This window comes from Mus caroli, unplaced genomic scaffold, assembly GCF_978045245.1.
Source record: "Mus caroli unplaced genomic scaffold, Mus_caroli_1 scaffold_5, whole genome shotgun sequence".
NCBI classification, from domain to species: Eukaryota; Metazoa; Chordata; class Mammalia; order Rodentia; family Muridae; genus Mus; species Mus caroli.
This window is the reverse complement of record NW_028227260.1, coordinates 143,949,386-143,968,052: the sequence shown is the minus strand read 5'-3', so window position 1 is coordinate 143,968,052 and position 18,667 is coordinate 143,949,386.

Sequence of the window (18,667 nt, the reverse complement as noted above, 5' to 3'; positions counted from 1 at the left end):
TTTGTATCCATTCCTCTGTTGAGGGGCATCGGGGTTCTTTCCAGATTCTGGCTATTATAAATGAGGCTGCTATGAACATAGTGGAGCATGTGTCCTTCTTACTAGTTGGAACATCTTCTGGTTATATGCCCAGGAGAGGTATTTCGGGATCTTCCAGTAGTACTATGTCCAATTTTCTAATGAAACACCAGACAGATTTCCAGAGTGGTTGTGCAAGCTTGCAATCCCACCAACAATGGAGGAGTGTTCCTCTTTCTTCACATCCTTGCCAGCATCTGCTGTCACCTGAATTTTTGATCTTAGCCATACTGACTGGTTTGAGATGGAATCTCAGGGTTGTTTTGATTGATTTGCATTTCCCTGATAATTAAGGATGCTGAACATTTTTTTCAGGTGCTTCTCAGCCATTCAGTATTCCTCAGGTGAGAATTCTTTGTTCAGCTCTGAGCCCCATTTTTTAATGGGGTTATTTGATTTTCTGGAGTCCAGCTTCTTGAGTTCTTTATGTATATTGGATATTAGTCCCCTATCTGATTTAGGATTGGTAGAGATCCTTTCCCAATCTGTTGGTGGCCTTTTTGTCTTATTGAAGGTATCTTTTGCCTTAAAGAAGCTTTGCAGTTTTATGAGGTCCCATTTGTCAACTCACGATCTTACAGCACAAGCCATTGCTTTTCTATTCAGGAATTTTTCCCCAGTGCCCATATCTTCGAGGCTTTTCCCCACTTTCTCCTCTATAAGTTTCAGTGTCTCTGGTTTTATGTGGACTTCCTTGATCCACTTAGATTTGACCTTAGTACAAGGAGATAGGAATGGATCTATTCTCATTCTTCTTCATGATAACCACCAGTTGTGACAGCACGATTTGTTGAAAATGCTGTCTTTTTTCCACTGGATGGTCTTAGCTCCCTTGTCAAAGATCAAGTGACCATAGGTGTGTGGGTTCATTTCTGGGTCTTCAATTCTATTCCATTGGTCTACTTTTCTGCTGTTATACCAGTACCATGCAGTTTTTATCACAATTGCTCTGTAGTACAGCTTTAGGACAGGTATGGTGATTCCACCAGAGGTTCTTTTATCCTTGAGAAGAGTTTTTGCTATCCTAGGTTTTTTGTTATTCCAGATGAATTTGCAGGTTGTTCTTTCTAATTTGTTCAAGAATTGAGTTGGAATTTGATGGGGATTGCATTGGATCTGTAAATTCCTTCTGGCAAGATAGCCATTTTTACAATGTTGATCCTGCCAATCTCTGAGCATGGTAGATCTTTCCATCTTCTGAGATCTTCTATAATTTCTTTCTTCAGAGACTTGAAGTTCTTGTCATACAGATCTTTCCCTTCCTTAGTTAGAGTCATGCCAAGGAATTTTATATTATTTTTGACTACTGAGAAGGGTGTTGTTTCCCTAATTTCTTTCTCACCCTGGTTATTCTTTGTGAAAGAAGGGCCATTGACTTGTTTGTGTTAATATTATATCCAACTACTTCACCAAAGCTGTTTATCAGGTTTAGGAGTTCTCTGGTGGAATTTTTAGGGTCACTTATATATACTATCATATCATCTGCAAAAAGTGATATTTTGACTTCTTCCTTTACAACTTGTATCCCTTTGATCTCCTTTTGTTGTTGAACTGCTCTGGCTAGGACTTCAAGTACAATGTTGAATAGGTAGGGAGAAAGTGTGCAGCCTTCTCTACTCCCTGATTTTAGTGGGATTGTTTCCAGCTTCTCACCATTTACTTTGATGTTGGCTACTGGTTTGCTGTAGATTGCTTTTATCATGGTTAGGTATGGGCCTTGAATACCTGATCTTTCCAAGACTTTTATCATGAATGGGTGTTGGATTTTGTCAAATGCTTTCTCAGCATCTAAGAGATGATCATGTGGTTTTTATCTTTGCGTTTGTTTACATACTGAATTACATTAATGGATTTCCGTATATTAAACTATCCCTGCATCCCTGAAATAAAATCTACTTGGTCAGGATGGATGATTGTTTTAATGTGTTCTTGGATTCGGATAGCAAGAATTTTATTGAATATTTTAGCATTGATATTCAAAAGGGAAAATGGTCTGACGTTCTCTATCTTTGTTGGATATTTCTGTGGTTTAAGTATCAGAGTAATTGTGGTTTCATAGAATGAGTTGGGTAGAGAACCTTCTACTTCTATATTGTGGAATATTTTTTTTAGAACTGGAATCAGATCTTCTTTGAAGGTCTGATAGAAGTCTGCACTAAACCCATCTGGTCCTGGGCTTTTGTTGGTTGCAAGACTATTAATGACTGCTTCTATTTCTTTAGGGGATATGGGACTGTTTTGATCATTAAATTGATCTTGATTTAACTTTGGTACCTGGTATCTGCCAAAAATTGTCCATTTCGTCCAGGTTTTCCAGTTTTGTTGAGTATAGCCTTTTGTAGAAGGATCTACTGGTATTTTTGGATTTCTTCCGGATCTGTTGTTATGTTTCCCTTTTCATTTCTGATTGTGTTAATTAGGATGCTGTCCCTGTGCCCTCTAGTGAGTCTAGCAAAGGGTTTATCTATCTTGTTGATTTTCTCAAAGAACTAGCTCCTCATTTAGTTGATTCTTTGAATCGTTCTTCTTGTTTCCACTTCGTTGATTTCACCCCTGAGTTTGATTATTTCCTGCCACCTACTCCTCTTGGAATTTGCTTCCTTTTTTTCTAGAGCTTTTAGTTGTGTTGTCAAGCTGCTAGTGTGTGCTCTCTCTAGTTTTTTATTGGAGGCACTCAGAGCTATGAGTTTCCCTCTTAGAAATGCTTTAATTCTGTCCCATAACTTTGGGTATGTTGTGTCTTCATTTTCATTAAACTCTAAAAAGTCTTTAATTTCTTTCTTTATTCCTTCCTTGACAAAGGTATCATTGAGAAGAGTGTTGTTTAGTTTCCACATGAATGTTGGTTTTCCATTTTTTATGTTGTTATTGAAGATCAGCCTTAGTCCAAGGTGGTATGATAGGATGCATGGATCAATTTCAATATTTTTGTATCTGTTGAGGCCTGTTTTGTGACCAATTATGTGGTCAATTTTGGAGAACGTACCATGAGGTGTTGAGAAGAAGGTAGATCCTTTTGTTTAAGGATAAAATGTTCTGTAGATATCAGTTAAGTCCATTTGTTTCATAAATTCTGTTAGTTTCACTGTGTCCATGTTTAGTTTATGTTTCCATGATCTGTCCATTGAGAAAGTGTTGTGTTGAAGTGTTCCACTATTATTGTGTGAGGTGCAATGTGTGCTTTGAGCTTTACTAAAGTTTCTTTAATGAATGTGGCTGCCCTTGCATTCAGAGCATAGATATTCAGAATTGAGAGTTCCTCTTGGAGGATTTTACCTTTGATGAGTATGAAGTGTCCCTCCTTGTCTTTATTGATAACTTTGGGTTGGAATTCGATTTTATTCGACATTAGAATGGCTACTCAAGCTTGTTTCTTCAGACCATTTGCTTGGAAAATTGTTTTCCAGCCTTTCACTCTGAGGTAGTATCTGTCTTTTTCCCTGATATGGTTTTCCTGTAAGCAGCAGAATGTTGGGTCCTGTTTGTGTAGTCAGTCTGTTAGTCAATGTCTTTTTATTGGGGAATTGAGTCCATTGATATTAAGAGATATTAAGGAAAAGTAATTGTTGCTTCCTATTATTTTTGTTGTTAGAGTTGGCATTCTTTTCTTGTGTCTGTCTTCTTTTTACTTTGTTGAAGGATTACTTTCTTGCTTTTTCTAGGGCGTGGTTCCATCCTTGTATTTTTTTTTTTTTTATGTTATTATACTTTTAAGGTCGGGATTCGTGGAAAGATAATGTGTGAATTTGTTTTTGTCGTGGAATACTATGGTTTCTCAATCTATGGTAATTGAGAGTTTGGCTGGGTATAGTAGTCTGGCATCCATTTTTGTTCTCTTAGTGTCTGTATAACATCTGTCCATGATCTTCTGGCTTTCATAGTCTCAAGTGAAAATCTGGTGTAATTCTGATAGACCTGCGTTTATATGTTACTTGACCTTTTTCCCTTACTGCTTTGAATATTCTGTTTTTATTTAGTGCATTTGTTGTTCTGATTATTATGTGTCTGGAGGAAATTCTTTTCTGATCCAGTCTATTTGGAATTCTGTAGGCTTCTTGTATGTTCCTGGGCATGCCTTTCTTTAGGTTTGGGAAGGTTTCTTCTATAATTTTGTTGAAGATATTTGCTGGCCCATTAAATTTAAAATCTTCATTCTAGTCTACTCCTATTATCTGTAGGTTTGTTCTTCTCATTGTGTCCTGGATTTCCTGGATGTTTTGAGTTAGGATCTTTTTGCATTTTCCATTTTCTTTGATTGTTGTGCCCATGTTCTCTATGGAATCTTCTGCACCTGAGATTCTCTATTCCATCTCTTACATTCTGTTGCTTATGCTCGCCTGTATGATTCCAGATTTCTTTCCTAGGATTTCTATCTCCAGTGTTGCCACACTTTAGGTTTTCTTTATTGTGTCTACTTTCCTTTTTATGTCTTGGATGGTTTTATTCAATTCCATCACCTGTTTGGTCTGGTTTTCCTGCAATTCTTTAAGGGATTTTTGTGCTTCCTCTTTAATGTCTTCTACCTCTTTGGCAGTGTTCTCCTGTATTTCTTTAAGTGAGTTATTAAAGTCCTTCTTGATGTCCTCTTCCATCATCATGAGATATCCTTTTACATCCTGGACTATCTTTTCGGGTTAGTTGGGGTGCCCAGGGCTGGGTGGGGTGAAAGTGCTGCGTTCTGTTGATGGTGAGTGGTCTTGGTTCTGTTAGTAAGATTCCTATATTTGCCTTTCTCCATCTGGTTATCTCTGGAGTTAGTTCTTATAGATGTCTCTGGTTAGAGCTTGTTCCTCAGGTGATTATATTAGTCTCTATCAGCAGACCTGGGAGATTAGCTCTCTCCTGAATTTCAGTGTTCAGAGGACTCTCTCCAGGCAAGCTCTCCTCTTGCAGGGAAGGTGCCCAGATATCTGGTGTTGGAACCTGCCTCCTGGCAGAAGTTGTGATCAACTCATCAGAGGTCCTAAGATCCCGTTGAGAGTTCTGTGGACCCTGGAGGTGTCCGCAGACTCTGCGCCCAAGGTGCCCCGGTGCTGGAGCAGACCGGAAGGGACTTGTGACCCTCCCCTTACTCTGCTTCTTTGAGGGTGCTCCCACACTCACCGACCCCCTCCTGCCTCACAACCCTAGCATTCCTCTACATTGGAGCATCAAGCTTCCACAGGGCCAAGGACCTCCCCTCCCATTGATGAAGTAGCTATAAGGCTACTTCAGCTACTTCAATATTTCCCCTAACTACTCCATTGAGGTCCCTGTGCTCAATCATAAGGTTTGCTGTAAGTATCCACATCTGTATTGGTCAGGATATGACAGAACCTCTCAGGAGATAGCAGTATCAGGCTCTTGTCAGTAAGCACTTCTTGGCATCTGTAATAGTGTCTGGATTTGGTGTCTTCATGTGGGATGGATCCCCAGGTGGGGGCAGTCTCTGGAGTGCCTGTCAGTCTCTGCTCCACAATTTGTCCATGTATTTCATTTAGGCAAGAATAATTCTGGGTTAAAATTTTGGAAATGGATGTGTGGCCTCATCCATCAACTGTGGGGGGGTGCCTAAACTCTGGATATGGTTTCAACAGGTTCTCCCTCACCTTTGTGGGGTACTTCAGCTAATATCGTCCCCGTGGGGTCCTGGGAAGCTCTTGCTTTCATGATATCTGGGACTTTCTGGTTGCTACCCCCAGTTCTTTATCCCCAAATTGCTACATACCACTGTTCAATTTCCTGACCCTCTGTACATCACCTCCATCTCCTCCCATACCTGATTCTTCCCCCTCTTTTTCCCCCTCCCCCAATTCTCTTCCTCTAAAGCCCCTCCAACCTTCTACTTCTCTTGATTATTTCATTCCTCTTTCTAAGTAAAACTTAAATATCCACTCTTTGGACTTCTTTCCTCTTCAGCTTCATGTGATTCATTAGCTGTATCATGGGTATAGCATGCTCTTTGCCAAATACCCACTTATCAGTGAGTACATACCATGCATGTTCTCATGTGATTGAGTTACCTCACTCAGGATGATTTTTTTCTAGATACATCAATTAGTCTGAGAATTTCATGAAGTCACTGTTTTTCATAGTTGACTGGTATTTCCTTGTTTAAATGTACTACATTTTCTGTATCCATTTTATTCTTTAAGTACATATGGGTTGTTTCTAGCTTTTATTATAAATATGGCTGCTATGAACATAGTAGAGCATGTGTCCTTGTTATATGCCAGGATATTTTATGGGTCCTCAGGTAGTAATATATCCAATTTTGTGAGGAACTGCCAAACTAATATCCAGAGTAGTTGTACCAGCTTTCAATACCACCAGCAATGGAGTTTTCCTCTTTCTCCACATCCTTGCAAACAACTGCTGTCACCTGAGTTTTGATCTTATCCATTCTAACTGGTGTGAGGTGAAATCTCAGGGCTGTTTTGATTTGCATTTCCCAGATAATTAAAGATGCTGATCATTTCTTTAGGTGCTTCCTGGCACCTCAGTTGAGAATTCTGTTTAGCTCTGTTCCACATTTTTAATAGGGTTCCTTGGTTCTTTGGAGTCTAACTTCTTGACTTCTTTGTATATATTGACTATTAGCCCTCTATCAGATGTAGGATTGGTAATTATCTTTTCCCAATCTGCTGGTTGTCATTTTGTCCTATTAATGTCCTGTCCTTTGCCTTACATAAGCTTTGCAATTTTATGAGGTCTCATTTGTCAATTATTGATCTTTGAATATAAACCATTGGTGTTCTGTTCAGGAAAATTTCCCCTGTACCCATGTGGTTGAGGCTTTTCTCCATTTTCTCTTCTATTAAATTCAGTGTATTTGATTTTATGTGGAAGTCCTTGATCCACGTGGACTTGAGCTTTGTACAGGGAGGTAAGAATGGATCAATTTGCATTGCATTCTTCTATGTGTTGACCTCCAGTTGAACCAGCACTATTTGTTTAAAACACTGTCTTCCCCCCGCCATTGGATGGTTTTAGCTCCTTTGTCAAAAATCAAGGGACCATAGCTTTGTGGGTTCAATTCTGGGTCTTTAATTCTCTTCCATTGATCTACCTGCCAGTCCCTGTACCAACACAGTTTTTTTCCCACTATTTCTCGGTAGTACAGCTTGAGGTGATTCCCCCAGAAGTTCCTTTATTATTGAGAATAGTTGTCACTATCCCGGGTTTTTGTTATTCGAACTGAATTTGAAAACTGCTCTTTTTTTTATTCATATATTTGTTAGATATTTTCTTCATTTACATTTCAAATGCTATCCCTAAAATCCCCTATACCCTCCACCCCACTTGGCTCCCCAACCCAACAACTCCCGCTTCCTGAACCTGACACTCTCCTGTAATGGGGCATATCATCTTCCCAAGACCAAGGGCCTCTCCTCCCATTGATGGCCTACTAGGATATCCTCTGCTATATATGCAACTAGAGATACAAGCTCTGGGGAATACTGGTTAGTTCATATTGTTGTTCCTCCTATAGGGTTGCAGGCCCCTTTATCTCCTTGAATATTCTCTCTAGCTCCTTCTTTGGGGGCCCTGTGTTCCATCCAATAGATGACTGTGAGCATCCACTTCTGTATTTACCTGGCACTAATATAGCCACACAAGAGACACCTATTTCAGGGTCCTGTCAGCAAAATCTTGCTGTATTATGCAATAGTGTCCTGGGTTTTGTGGTTGTTTATGGGATGGATACCTGGGTGAGGCAATCTCTGGATGGTCCTTCCTTCAAACTCAGCTCTGAACTTTGTCTCTGCTAATCCTTCCATGGGTAATTTATTCCCCATACTAAGAAGTATCCACACTTTGGTCTTCCTTCTTCTTGAGTTTCATAGTATCTTGGGTATTCTAAGTTTCTGGGCTAATATCCAATTATCAATGAGTGCATATCATATGTGTTCTTTTATTATTGGGTTACCTCACTCAGGATGATATGCTCCAGATACATCCACTTGCCCAAGGATTTCATAAATTTAATGTTTTTAATAGCTGAGTAGTATTCCATTGTGTAAATGTACCACATTTTCTGTATCCATTATTTTGTTGAGGGACATCTGGGTTCTTTCCAGCTTCTGGCTATTATAAATAAGGCTACTATGAACATACTGGTGCATATGTTCTTATTACAAGTTGGAACATCTTCTAGGTATATGCCCAGGAGAGGTATTGCTGGATCTTCTAGTAGTAGTACTATGTCCCATTTTCTGAAGAACCACAAGACTGATATCCAGAGTGGTTGTAACATCTTGCAATCCCACCAGAAATGGAGGAGTGTCCCTCTTTCTCCACATCCTTGCCAGCATCTGCTGTCACCCGAATTTTTCATCTTAGCCATTCTGACTGGTGTGAGGTTGAATCTCAGGGTTGTTTTGATTTCCCTGATGATTAAGGATGTTGAACATTTTTCAGGTGATTCTCAACAATTCAGTATTGCTCAGTTGAGAATTCTTTGTTTAGCTCTGTACCCCATTTTTAAATGGGTTGTTTGATTTTCTGGAGTCCAGCTTCTTGCATTCTTTTTATATATTGGATATCAGTCCCCTATTGTATTTAGAGTTGTTAAAGATCCTCTCCCAATCTGTTGGTGGCTTTTTTTGTCTTATTTACAGTGTCTTTTGACTTACAGAAGCTTTGCAATTTTAGGAGGTCACTTTTGTCAATTCTAGATCTTACAGCACAAGCCATTGCTGTACTGTCCTGGTATTCCCTCACCCCACCCCTATGCCCATATCTTTGAGGCCTTTCCCCTCTTTCTGCTCTATAAGTTTCAGTGTCTCTGGTTTTATGTGGAGTTCCTTGATCAACGTAGACTTGACTTTAGTATAAGGGAATAAGAATGGATCAATTCGCATTCTTCTCAATGATAACCGCCAGTTGAGCCAGCAACATTTTTTTTGAAAATGTTGTCTTTTCCCACTCGATTTGTTAAAGATCAAGTGGCCATATGTGTGTGGGTTCATTTTTGGGTCTTCAGTTCTATTCCACTAATCTACCTGTCAGTCATTGTACCAGTACCTTGTAATTTTGATCAGAATTGCTCTGTACTATATCTTGAGGTCAGGCATGGTAATTCCACCAGAGGTTCTTTTATTGTTGAGAATAGTTTTTGATATACTAGTTTTTTTTTTTAATCCAGATGAATTTGCAAATTGCCCTTTCTAACTCGGTGAAGTATTGAGTTGGAATTTTGATGGTGATTGCATTGAATCTGTAGATTGCTTTCAGCTAGTTAGCCAATTTTACTATATTAGTCCTACCATTCCATGAACATGGGAAATCTTACCATCTTCTGAGATCTTCTTCAATTTCTTTCTTCAAAGACTTGAAGTTCTTATGATACAGATCTTTTACTTCCTTAGAGTCACACCAAGGTATTTTTTATTATTTGTGACTATTGTAAAGGATGTTGTTTCCCAAATTTCTTTCTCAGCCTGTTGATACTTTGTGTATAGAAAATCCTCTGCTTTGTTTTTGTTAATTTTATATCCAGCTACTTCACTGAGGCTGTTTATCAGGTTTAGGAGTTCCCTGGTGGCATTTTTAGGATCACTTATATATACTATCATATCATCTACAAATAGTGATATTTTGACTTCTTCCTTTCCAATTTGTATCCCTTTGATCTCCTTTTGTTGTCTAATTGCTCTGGGTAGGACTTCAAATACTATATTGAATAGGTAGGGAGAAAGTGTGCATCCTTGTCTAGTCCCTGATTTTAGTGGGATTGTTTCAAATTCTCTCCATTTAGTTTGATGTTGGCTACTGGTTTGCAGTATATTGCTTTTATTATGTTTAGGTATGGGCCATGAATTCCTGAGTTTTCCAAGACTTTTATCATGAATGTGTGTTGGATTTTGTCAAATGCTTTCTCAGCATCTATCAAGATGATCATGTGGGATTTTGTCTTTCAGTTTGTTTATATAGTGGATTACCTTGATGGATTTTCATATATTAAACCATTGCTGCATCCCTGGAATGAAGCCTACATGATGGCTGATCATTTTGATGTGTTCGTGGATTCAGTTTGTGAGAATTTTATTGAGTATTTTTGCATTGATATTCATGAGATAGATTGGTCTGAAGTTCTCTTTCGTTGGGTCTTTATGTGGTTTAGATATCAGAGTAATTGTGGTTTCATAGAATTAATTGGGTAGAGTACCTTCTGTTTCTGTTTTGTGGAATTGTGTGAGGAGAATTGGAATTAGGTCTTCTTTGAAGGTCTGATAGAACTCTGAAATAAACCTATCTGGTCCTGTGTGGTTTTGTTTGTTTGTTTGTTTTGTTTTGATTTTGAGACTATTAATGATTGCTTCTATTACTTTAGGGGATATGGGACTGTTTAGATCATTAATATTATTCTGATTGAACTTTGGTACCTGGTATCTGTCTAGAAATTTGCCCATTTCATCCAGGTTTTCTAGATTTGTTGAGTATAGATTTTTTTAGTAAGATCTGATGATGTTTTTTTTTTCTTCAGGTTCTCTTGTTATATATCCCTTTTCATTTCAAGTTTTTTTAATTAGGATAAAGTCCCTGTGCTCTCTAGATAGTCTGGCTAAGGGTATGTCTATCTTCTTGATTTTCTCAAAAAAAAAAAAAAGAAAAGAAAAGAAAAAAAAGGCAGCTCCTGGTTTGGTTGATTCTTTGTATAGTTCTTTTTGTTTCTACTTGGTTGATCTCAGCTCTGAGTTGGATTACTTACTGCTTTCTACTCTTATTGGGTGAGTTTTTTCTTTTGTTCTAGAGCTTTCAGGTGTTCTGTCAGTCTGCTAGTGTATACTCTCTCCAGTTTCTTTTTGGAGGCACTCATATCTGTGGGTTTTCCTCTTAGTACTGTTTTCATTGTGTCCCATAAGTTTGGGTATGTTGTGGCTTCATTTTCATTAAACTCAAATAAATCTTTAATTAGTTTCTTTATTTCTTCCTTGACCATGTTATCATTGAGTAGATTGTTGTTCATCTTCCATGAGAATGTTGAGTTTCTATTATTTATATTGTTATTGAAGATCAGCCTTTGTCCATGGTAATCTGATAGTATGCATGGGACAATTTCAATATTTTTGTATCTGTTGAAGCCTGTTTTATTACAGTGTATATGTTCAATTTTGGAGAAGGTCACATGAGGTGCTGAGAAGACAGTATATCCTTTTGTTTTAGGATAAAATATTCTGTAGATCTCTTAAATTCATTTGTTTCATATCTTCTGTTAGTTTCAATGTGTCTCTGTTTAGTTTTTGTTTCCAGGATCTGTCCATTGATGAGAGTGGGGTGTTGATGTCCCCTACTATTATAGTGCAAGGTGCAATGTTTGCATTGAGCTCTACTATATTTTCCTTAATGAATGTGAATACCCTTCCATTTGGAGCATGTATAGTCATAATTGAGAGTTCATCTTGGAAGATTTTACCTTTAAAGTGTGTGAATTGTCCCTCTTTATCTTTTATAATAACTTTGGGTTGTAAATCAATTTTATTCGATATTAGAATGGCTACTCCAGCTTCTTTCTTCAGACCATTTGGTTGGAAAATTGTTTTCCAGCCTTTAACTCTGAGGTAGTTTCTGTCTTTGTCCCTGAGGTGGGTTCCCTGTATTCAGCAAAATATTGGGTCCTGTTTATGTACCCAGTCTGTTAGCCTATGTCTTTTTATTGTGGATTTGAGTCCATTGTTATTAAGATATATTAGGGAAAAGTAATTGTTATTTCCTGTGATTTTTGTTGTTAGAGTTGGGATTCTGTTCTTGAGGCGATCTTCTTTTAGGTTTGTTGAAGGATTATTTTCTTGCTTTTTCTTGGGCATAGTTTCAGTCCTTGTGTTTTCCCTTTATTATCCTTAGAAGGGCTGGATTCATGGAAAGTTACTATGTGAATTTGAATTTGTCATGGAATTGTTTGGTTTCCCCATCTATGGTAATTGAGCGTTTTGCTGGGTATAGTAGCCTGGGCTGACATTTTTGTTCTCTGGGTCTATATAACATCTGCTCAGAATCATCTAACTTTTATAGTCTCTGGTGAGAAGTCTGGTGTAATTCTGATAGGTCTGCATTTATATGTCACTTGATCTTTTCCCCTTGCTGCTTTTAATATTCTTTCTTTGTTTTGTGCATTTGGTGTTCTGATTATTATGTGTGGGGAGGATTTTCTTTTCTGGTTCAGTCTATTAAGAGTTCTGTAGGCCTCTTATATGTTCATGGGCATCTCTTTCTTTAGGTTAGGGAAGGTTTGTTCTAAAATTGTGTGGAAGATATTTTCTGGCCCGTAAAGTTGAAAATCTTCATTCTCATCTATACCTATTATCCTTAGGTTTGGTCTTCTCATTGTGGCCTGAATTTCTGAGAGGTTTTGAGTAGGATCTTTTTGCATTTTGAATTTTCTTGGATTGTTGTGTACTTGTTTTCTTTTTTTTTTTTAATTTATTTTTTATTAGGAATTTTCCTCGTTTATATTTTCAATGCTATCCCAAAAGTCCCCCATACTCACTCCCCCAATCCCCTACCCATCCACTCCCCCTTTTGGCCCTGGTGTTCCCCTGTACTGGGGCATATAAAGTTTGCAAGTCCAATAAGCCTCTCTTTGCAGTGATGGCCAACTAGGCCACCTTTTGATACATATGCAGCTAGAGACAAGAGCTCCGGGGTACTGGTTAGTTCATAATGTTGTTCCACCTATAGGGTTGCAGTTCCCTTTAGCTCCTTGGGTAATTTCTCTAGCTCCTCCATTGGGGGCCTTGTGATCCATCCAATAGCTGACTGTGATCATCCACTTCTGTGTTTGCTAGGCCCCGGCATAGTCTCACAAGAGACAGCTATATCTGGGTCCTTTCAGCAAAATCTTGCTAGTGTATGCAATGGTGTCAGCGTTTGGAAGCTGATTATGGGATGGATCCCTGGATATGGCAGTCTCTAGATGGTACATCCTTTCGTCAGAGCTCCTAATTTTGTCTCTGTAACTCCTTCCATGGGTGTTTCGTTACGATTTCTAAGAAGGGGCAAAGTGTCCACACTTTGGTCTTCGTTCTTCTTGAATTTCATGCGTTTAGCAAATTGTATCTTATATCTTGGGTATCCTAAGTTTCTGGGCTAATATCCACTTATTAGTGAGAAGATATTATGCGAGTACCTTGGGATTGTGTTACCTCACTCAGGATGATGCCCTCCAGGTCCATCCATTTGCCTAGGAATTTCATAAATTCATTGTTTTTAATAGCTGAGTAGTACTCCATTGTGTAAATGTACCACATTTTCTGTATCCATTCCTCTGATGAGGGGCATCTGGGTTCTTCCCAACTTCTGGCTATTATAAATAAGGCTGCTATGAACATAGTGGATCATGTGTCCTTCTTACAGGTTGGGACATCTCCTGGATATATGCCCAGGAGAGGTATTGCTGGATCCTCCGGTAGTATTATGTCCAATTTTCTGAGGAACTGCCAGACTGATTTCCAGAGTGGTTGTACAAGCTTGCAATCCCACCAACAATGGAGGAGTGTTCCTCTTTCTCCACATCCTCGCCAGCATCTTCTGTCACCTGAATTTTTGATCTTAGCCATTCTGACTGGAGTGAAGTGGAATCTAAGGGTTTTTTTGATTTGCATTTCCCTGATGATTAAGGATGTTGAAAAATTTTTCAGGTGCTTCTCAGCCATTCAGTATTCCTCAGGTGAGAATTCTTTGATCAGCTCTGAGCCCCATTTTTTAATGGGGTTATTTGATTTTCTGGAGTCTACCTTCTTGAGTTCTTTATATATATTGGATATTAGTCCCCTATCCAATTTGGGATAGGTAAAGATCCTTTCCCAATCTGTTTGTGGCCTTTTTGTCTTATTGACGGTGTCTTTTGCCTTGCAGAAGCTTTGCAATTTTATGAGGTCCCATTTATCGATTCTCGATCTTACAGCACAAGCCATTGCTGTTCTATTCAGGACTTCTTCCCCTGTGCCCATATCTTCGGGGCTTTTCCCTACTTTCTCCTCTATAAGTTTCAGTATCTCTGGTTTTATGTGGAGTTCCTTAATCCACTTAGATTTGACCTAAGTACAAGGAGATAGAAATGGATCATTTTTAAAAATGCATTTTTCTACATGATAACCGCCAGTTGTGCCAGCACCATTTGTTGAAAATGCTGTCTTTTTTCTACTGGATGGTTTTAGCTCCCTTGTCGAAGATCAAGTGACCATAGGTGAGTGGGTTCATCTCTGGGTCTTCAATTTTTTTCCATTGGTCTACTTGTCTGTCACTATATCAATACCATACAGTTTTTATCACAATTGCTCTGTAGTACAGCTTTAGGTCCGACATGGTGATTCCACCAGAGTTTCTTTTATCCTTGAGAAGAGTTTTTGCAATCCTAGGGTTTTTGTTATTCCAGATGAATCTGCTGATTGCCCTAATTCGTTGATGAATTGAGTTAGAATTTTGATGGGGATTGGATTGGATCTGTAAATTCCTTCTGGCAAGATAGACTTTTTTACAAGGTTGATCCTGCCAATCCATGAGCATGGGAGATCTTTCCATCTTCTGAGATCTTCTAGAATTTCTTTCTTCAGAGACTTGAAGTTTTTATTATACAGATCTTTCACTTCCTTAGTTAGAGTCACGCCAAGATATTTTATATTATTTGTGACTATTGAGAAGGGTGTTGTTTCCCTAATTTCTTTCTCAGCCTGTTTATTCTTTGTGTAGAGAAAGGCCATTGATTTGTTTGAGTTAATTTTATATCCAGCTACTTCACCGAAGCTGTTTATCAGGTTTAGGAGTTCTCTGGTCGAATTTTTAGGGTCACTTATATATACTATCATATCATCTGCAAAAAGTGATATTTTGACTTCATCTTTTCCAATTTGTATCCCTTTGATCTCCTTTTGTTGTCGAATTGCTCTGGCTAGGACTTCAAGTACAATGTTGAATAGGTATGGAGAAAGTGGACAGCCTTGTCTAGTCCCTGATTTTAGAGGGATTACTTCAAGCTTCTCACCATTTACTTTGATATTGGCTACTGGTTTGCTTTAGATTGCTTTTATCACGGTTAGGTATGGGCCTTGAATTCCTGATCTTTTCAAGACTTTTTTCATGAATGGGTGTTGGATTTTGTCAAATGCTTTCTCAGCATCTAAGGAGATGATCATGTGGTTTTTGTCGTTGAGTTTGTTTATATGCTGGATTACGTTGATGGATTTCTATATATTGAACCATCCTTGCATCCCTGGGATGAAACCTACAAGGTCAGGATGGATGATTGTTTGATGTGTTCTTGGATTCGGTTAGCAAGAACTTTATTGAGGATTTTTCCATTGATATTTATAAGGGAAATTGGTCTGAAGTTCTCTATCTTTGTGGGGTCTTTTTGTGCTTTAGGTATCAGAGTAATTGTGGCTACATAGAATGAGTTGGGTTGAGTACCTTCCCTTTTTATTTTGTGGAATAGTTTGTGAAGAACTGGAATTAGGTCTTCTTTGAAGGTCTGATAGAGTTCTGCACTAAACCCATTTGGTCCTGTGCTTTTTTTGTTTGGGAGACTATTAATGACTGCTTCTATTTCTTTAGGGGATATAGGACTGTTTAGATCATTAACCTGATCTCTATTTTGCTTTGGTACCTGGTATCTGTCTAGAAACTTTTCCATTTCATCCAGGTTTTCCAGTTTTGTTGATTATCGCCTTTTGTAGAAGGATCTGATGGTGTTTTGGACTTCTTCAGGATCTGTTGTTATGTTTCTCTTTTCATTTCTGATTTTGTTAATTAGGATGCTTTCCCTGTGCCCTCTAGTGAGTCTGGCTAAGGGTTTATCTATCTTGTTGATTTTCTCAAAGAACCAGCTCCTTGCTTGGTTGATTCTTTGAATTATTCTTCTTGTTTCCACTTGGTTGATTTCACCCCTGTGTTTGATTATTTCCTGCCTTCTACTCCTCTTGGGTGACTTTGCTTCCTTTTGTTCTAGAGCTTTCGGTGTGTTGACAAGCTGCTAATGTGTGCTCTCTCTGGTTTCTTTTTGGAGGCACTCAGAGCTATGAGTTTTCCTCTTAGGAATGCTTTCATTGTGTCCCATAAGTTTGGGTGTGTTGTGGCTTCATTGTCATTAAACTCCAAATAGTCCTTAATTTCTTTCTTTATTCCTTCCTTGACCACGTTATCATTGAGAAGAGTGTTGTTCAGTTTCCACGTGAATGTTGGCTTTCTATTAGTTATTTTGTTATTGAAGATCAGCCTTAGTCCATGGTGATCTGATAGGATTCATGGGATAATTTCAATATTTTTGTATATGTTGAGGCTTGTTTTGTGACCAATTATGTGATTAATTTTGGAGAAGGTACCATGAGGTGCTGAGAACAAGGTATATCCTTTTGTTTTAGGATAAAATGTTCGGTAGACATCTGTTAAGACCATTTGTTTCATCACTTCTGTTAGTTTCAATGTGTCCCTGTTTAGTTTCTCTTTCCATGATCTGTCCATTGGTGAAAGTGTTGTGTTGAAGTATTCCACTATTATTGTGTGAGGTGCAATGTGTGCTTTGAGCTTTACTAAAGTTTCTTTAATGAATGTGGCTGCCCTTTTATTTGGAGCATATATATTCAGAATTGAGAGTTCCTTGTGGAGGATTTTACCTTTGATGAGTATGAAGTGCCCCTCCTTGTCTTTTTTGATAACTTTGGGTTGGAAGTGGATTTTATTCGATATCAGAATGGCTACTCCAGCTTGTTTCTTCATACCATTTGCTTGGAAAATTGTTTTCCAGCCTGTCATTCTGAGCTAGTGTCTATCTTTTTCTCTGAGATGAGTTTCCTGTAAGCAGCAAAATGTTGGGTCTTGTTTGTGTAACTAGTTTGTTAGTCTATGTCTTTTTTTGGGGAGATGAGTCCATTGATTTTAAGAGATATTAAGGAAAAGTAATTGTTGCTTCCTGTTATTTTTGTTGTAAATTTGCCATTCTGTTCTTGTGGCTGTATTCTTTTAGGTTTGTTGAGCGATTACCTTCTTGTTTTTTCTAGGGCGTGGTTCCCGTCCTCATATTGGTTTTTTTTCTGTTTTTATCCTTTGAAGGGCTGGATTCGTGGAGAGATAATGGGTGAATTTGGTTTTGTCGTGGAATACTTTGGTTTCTCCATCTATGGTAATTGAGAGTTTGGCTGGGTATAGTAGCCTGGGCTGGCATTTGTGTTCTCTTAGTGTCTGTATAACATCTGTCCAGGCTCTTCTGGCTTTCATAGTCTCTGGTGAAAAATCTGGTGTAATTCTCATAGGCTTGCCTTTATATGTTACTTCACCTTTTTCCCTTTTTGCTTTTAGTATTCTATCTTTATTTAGTGCATTTGTTGTTCTGATTATTATGTGTCGGGAGGAATTTCTTTTCTGGTCCAGTCTATTTGGAGTTCTGTAGGATTCTTGTATGTTCATGGGCATCTCTTTCTTTAGATTTGTGAAGTTTTCTTCAATAATTTTGTTGAAAATATTTCCTGGTCCTTTGAGTTGAAAATCTTCATTCTCATCCACTCCTATTATCTGTAGGTTTGGTCTTCTCATTGTGTCCTGCATTTCCTTGATGTTTTGAGTTAGGATCTTTTTGCATTTTCCATTTTCTTTTGATTGTTGTGCTGATGTTCTCTATGGAATCTTCTGCACCCAAGATTCTCTCTTCCATCTCTTGTATTCTGTTGCTGATGCTCGCATCTATGGTTCCAGATTTCTTTCCTAGGGTTTCTATCTCCATCATTGCCTCACTTTGTGTTTTCTTTATTGTGTCTACTTCCCTTTTTAGGTCTTGGATGGTTTTATTCAATTCCTTCACCTGTTTGGTTGTGTTTTCCTGCAATTCTTTAAGGGATTTTTGTGTTTCCTCTTTAATGTCTTCTACTTGTTTAGCAGTGTTCTCCTGTATTTCTTTAAGTGAGTTATTTAAGTCCGTCTTGATGTCCTCTACTATCATCATGAGATATGCTTTTAAATCCAAGTCTAGCTTTTCAGGTGTGTTGGGGTGCCCTGGACTGGGCGAAGTGGGAGTGCTGGGTTCTGATGATGGTGAGTGGTCCTGGTTTCTGTTAGTAAGATTCTTAAGTTTACCTTTCGCCATCTGGTAATCTCTGGAGTTAGTGATTATAGTTGTCTCTGTTTAGAGTTTGTTCCCCTGGTGATTTTGTTACCCTCTATGAGCAGTCCTGGGAGACTAGGCCTCTCCTCTGAGTTTCAGTGGTCAGAGCAGTCTCTGCAGGCAAGGTCTCCTCTTTCAGGGAAGGTGCACAGTTATCTGGTGTTTGGACCTCCTCCTGGCCGAAGATGAAGGCCCAAAACAGGATCTTTCCCAGAAGCTGTGTTGCTTTGGCCTTTCACAGAAGCTGTTGTTTCAGTAGTCCACACTCTGACCTGTGTAGACTACTTTCCGCTGAATCCCAGAACCAAGCTGCCTCCCGTGGAACCTGAGGCAGAAGCCTCTCAGGCCAGGCAGACACCTTTGCTCTGACCAGGAAGGTGGCCGGTTGTCTGGAGCCAAAATTGGAGCTGCCTCAGAGGTGTACTTGTTTTCTATGGAATCTTCTGCACCTGAGATTCTCTCTTCCATCTCTTGTATTCTGATGCTGATCCTCGCATCTATGGTTCCTGATTTCTTTCC